The sequence below is a fragment of the Colobus angolensis genome, unplaced genomic scaffold, assembly GCF_000951035.1.
Source record: "Colobus angolensis palliatus isolate OR3802 unplaced genomic scaffold, Cang.pa_1.0 Scaffold71, whole genome shotgun sequence".
NCBI classification, from domain to species: Eukaryota; Metazoa; Chordata; class Mammalia; order Primates; family Cercopithecidae; genus Colobus; species Colobus angolensis.
Window position 1 is genome coordinate 11015687 of NW_012120821.1, and position 5093 is coordinate 11020779.

The window sequence follows — 5093 nt, forward strand, 5'->3', positions numbered from 1 at the left end:
TACACAGAGCCAGAACAGAAGGGACATTTGCATAAATCAGGATACCATCTCATTAATTTACAAAGGATAATCTTTCTTTTCATTGACAACACCTACACCCACCTGTTTTCCAGTGTTCTTCTCTCTAAACAGCAAAGCCAAAGCACTCTGCACACCAGATCACCTGTTCAGAGGTTTATGCACGAGCATATTTCTTTTAGGCCATGGTGAAGTTGATAAACCACCCCTGCTTTGTAAGAAAATTATTTCAAAGTGACTGGAATTATCTAGTCCCCAGATTGATCATCTCCCCTGGCAGCGTGACTCTCTTTTTTCTGTGTGTTTCCATGCTGACCAGTCCCCTACTGTTAATATCACTACTAATTAGGCTACAGCCAGGTCTTTCCTGGCCTGAGAAATATTCTCTTAAAATGACCTTTGTTTTAATTTCATTTGTGATGTTGATTTTTTTTTTCAATGTGGTACAATATATACAATAAAATTTGTCATAACTATTTTAAGTGTACGGTTCAGTATATTAAATATGTTCATAATGTTGTACAACCATTACCACCATCCATCTTCAGAATTATTTTCATCTTATACAATTGAAACTGTATTCATTAAACAATAACTGTCTATTCCCTCTTTTCTATAACCTCTGGCAACCACTATTCTTCTTTATGACATTGATTTTATTCACTTAACATCAGAGTTTGGGGGGATGCCCTCCTATGTATGGCCTACACATTCTGATTTTTTTTAGATTGAATAAAATATGTAAATCATTTTCATTTCATAAGTAAACACCTGTGGACTGCCAATTATGTTATTGGCATTGGGGAAAGTGCTAGACATTGGCCTAAGTGCCAAGTGCATCTCATTTAACTTTTACATCCCTGTTTCACAGATGAGGAAACCAAGACTTTCAGTAGCTTATCTGAAAGTCACACAAGAAGAAAGTGTCTTATAGTGGAAGAAAATAGGTCAATAGAAAGAGAGTATAAGAAGTACAATAATAGAGGAAAACAGAAAACATGTCCCCAGACTTTAGGAAATGTTTTCCAGGGAAGGAAACACCTGCCTCTTGAAGAACTTTTAGGAGCCACCCAAGTGAAGAACACAGTGGAGTCACAAAGCAAGACAGCAGGTACACATGAAAATGAGAACATGTTTGAGAAACTACAAGTAATTCAATATGACTAACGCCTAGGATTTAAAGGGACATTTTTGCAAAATTCTTTATTACTAATAATAGCTACCATTTCTTAGCATTGATTTTATGTTAGGCACTTGGCGTGCATTTTCGCACTTTATCATCATAGCCACAAAAGTTAAGTATCATTTCACAGACAAGGCACTAAAGCTGGGAAGTTCAGTACTGTGTGCAGGTCACAAAGCTAGAACGTTAATCTGATTTTCTGAGGGTTAATAGTACTCCCCTTTTGTCACTTGGTTATATTTGAAGGTAATAGTAGCTAACAGTTACTGAGTTTTTACTGTGTCCCAAGCATTTGCTAAGACGTTTTCATGTATTAACTCACGTGGCCATCCTCACACTTCCAGAAGTTATATAACAAAACCAAGACACAACAAAATTCAGGAACTTGGGTGAGATCACATAGCAAATAAGAGGAGTCAACATTTCAACCTAGGCTGTTGAATACAGAACATACGTTCCTGAATACTGCCTGTTCCTCTTAGTGAACATTTACTATGGACCAAATCCATTGACAAACACGACATATATAGACCATCAACCACACAAAGACTGAGTTTGTACATAAAGAGGCTCAGGATGACTTAGTAACATATCAAAAAATCTGGTCTAATAAGGGCCATGGCAGGGACTTAAACTTAAAATCTCAAGAGCCCCAAGATGGGAACTACTGATCTAATCATTACACAAGAGAAATCAGAAAGTGTGTGTTGTGGGTTGAATAGTGTTCCCCAAAAATACGTTTTCAAGTTCAGGTACCCCCAGGACCTGTGAACATGATCATATTCCTCAATGGGGAGGAAGCCAGGCGCAGTGGCTCACACCTGTAATCCCAGCACTTTGGGAGGCCGAGGCAGGTATATCACCTGAGGACAGGAGTTCAAGACCAGCCTGGCCAACATGGTGAAAACCCATCTCTACTAAACGTAGAAAAATTAGCTGGGCATGGTGGCACATGCCTGTAGTCCCAGATATTCAGGAGGCTGAGGCAGGAGAATCACTTGAACCCGGGAGGTGGAGGTTGCAGTGATCCAAGATCACGCCACTGTACTCCAGCCTGGGCGACAGAGCGAGACTCTGTCTCTAAATAAATAAATAAATAAATGGAGAGGTGGTGGAGCATCTTTGCTGATGGAATCAAGTTAAGATGATGACATTAGGGCGGGCCCTAATCCAGTGACTAGTGTCCTTGTAAGAGGGAAAGTTGGACACAGACACACAGAGGTGTGAAGATGGTGTGAAGTTACTGACACACAGCAGTCCACATAAAGGTGAAGGTAGAGATTGAAATGACATGTTTGCAAGCCACAGAACATCAAGGATTGCTGGCAACCAGCAGAAGCTACGAGAAACAAGGATTCTCCCCAACTGGCTTCAGAGAGAACAGGGCACTGACACCTTGATTTCAGCCTTCTAGCCTCAAAAACATGAGAGTCACCCAGTTTGTGATACTTGATTATAGTATCCCTAGGAAATGAATATAGGGTATATTTCATGACATGAAATGTGAATTTGTTGCACCCCATCTGTGAAATACTGCCTAAGTAGAACTTGACAAAAGTTAGACATCCAGCTCTTTACACTAGTGAAGTTTTAAGCTAATATAAACTAGGGGGCTAATAGTTTTAAGTTACTTGCAGTTCTACCACCCAGATTACTAAAATGTTTCTTACTTGCAGACAAGAAACTTTTTTTTTTTTTTTTTGAGGGAGAGTGTTGCTCTGTCACCCAGGTTGGGGTACAGTGGTACGAGCTTGGCTCACTGCAACCTCTGCCTCCGGGGTTCAAGCGATTTTTGTGTCTCAGCCTCGTGACTGGAATTACAGACGTGCACCGCCATGCCCGGCTAATTTTTGTATTTTTAGTAGAGACGGGGTTTCACCATGTTGGCCAGGCTGGTCTCGAACACCCAACCTCAGGTGATATGTCTGCCTCAGCCTCCTAAAGTGCTGGGATTACAGGAGTGAGCTACCACACCCAGCCAAGAATAACATCTTATTACAAAAATTCCCCTATTTAAGGTTTTCCTTTTAATTCTGAGCATTCGCCACCATCACTGAGTCATGACAGTACCATGGAATGATTTTTAAAAGTCCACTAATTATAAACCAAAATAAGACTTGGTTACATTTTTCTTGGTTGTAGATATGTAAACATCACACACACACACACACACACACACACACACATGCTTTTTTTCCACAATGTACTCTGTGTATAAGGCCCTTTCTTCCCTTGGTCAGTCCCTGTCATGTGAATCTGATGGAAGAAAGTCTACAGGGAGTATCCCTGGCAGACTGACCAACCCAGGTATATGTATGTAGAATGATTAGGTTATCCTCAAACAAGTATCAAATACTTGAATCTACTTCATCAGGGCAATAAGTTAGGCACAGAAGGTGGTTTGGACCTTTGGGATGCACCTGTGGATTTCAGAGCCTTGTCGTGGCTAGCAGAGTCAGAGGATGCTGGGAGCCTTTTTCTCTGGTCGAAGGGTGGGATCCTGCTGCCTGGTCACTCCAGTGTAGTGTAGGTGCCACGAGTGCTGAGGGCTAGGATGCCACTGCCCACCTATATCATACCAGGTACCAAGGGCATCTGACAGTAACAGATGTGAGGAGCTGGGAGGCAGGGGCAGAGGATAGAGAAATATATGACTGATTCTTCGTGGAGGTGGGTGAGAAAAGCAAATAGGAGCTGATATTATCAGGGTGTCTTTCATTCAAGTTCTGCTAGTTCTTCAACCTCACTGAGCTTCAGAGAACAGAAGAGATGGCCCCCAGCGAGGACAGTGGTGGTGTCCCTTCCATGGCCCAGCTAGGGGTCACCAATCTTCTGAAGAGGAAGCCCCCAGGCAGCATGTGTATCACCAAATTCATTGAAGAAGCACAGCCATGAGAGGCAGATTGGAGCTGGGGATGTAGATGGCTTCCAGGTGAACACAAGAGGAGGAAGAGTGACCATATGTTCATGGACACCCAGATGTTAGGAGGTCTAGGCCCCATGTAGAACCAGTTCTGGAGCTGAGGGTTCAGTTGGAATATACACTAGTGAGAGCCTGCTGCCCGTAAGTTGCTCAGCCCCTCCTGAGAGCATCGTCTGACAGAATGACCAACCTTGGTCTATGTGTGTAGAATAATTAGATTATCCCCAAGCAGGTATCAGATACTTGAATGTACTACAGATTTCTGGGTATGGTATACTTTATCCTCCTCCGCAGGCATCCCCAGAGGTTCGGAAAGTTTTATTTAGGATGCTTGATTAGTCCTTTCTGATATTTGTAAACATTTCCCAATAAAGCTGCATATTCATTTGTCCTTTAATAAAGCATTATCAAAATATATAGGGAAAGCCTGTTTGTGCTCTATAGGCTTGTGAAAAGGTGCTAGAATCAAATGCTTGAAAATAAATTGAAACATCGGAGACACCCCATCATCCATGTGTGACATGGGCATCTGAACCTAATGCGGAAGCATATAAACATATTCTCTAGCCCTAAGGGGAAAAAAAAAAAGAGAGAGAGAGAGACCATGAAGAGAATATCTTGAAAGAGCCTGAGAGGGGATATCACCAAGATAGCAGGATAGGAGTTACCAACCTTCAGCCTTCCACAAAAAACAAAACACAAAAACAAACAAATATAGACAGCTATTTACAAACCAAACTAGCCCAGAAAGATCTCAAGGTTCATTAAAGAATCTGCAGCAAACCAACCTGGGCAACATAGCAAGACCCTGTAGTAAAAAAAACATGTTGGGACCGGGCATGGTGGCTCACGCCTGTAATCCCAGTGCTTTGGGAGACCGAGGCAGGTGGATCACGAGGTCAGGAGATCGAGAGCATCCTGGCTAACATGGTGAAACCCCATCTCTACTAAAAAAAAATACAACAAATT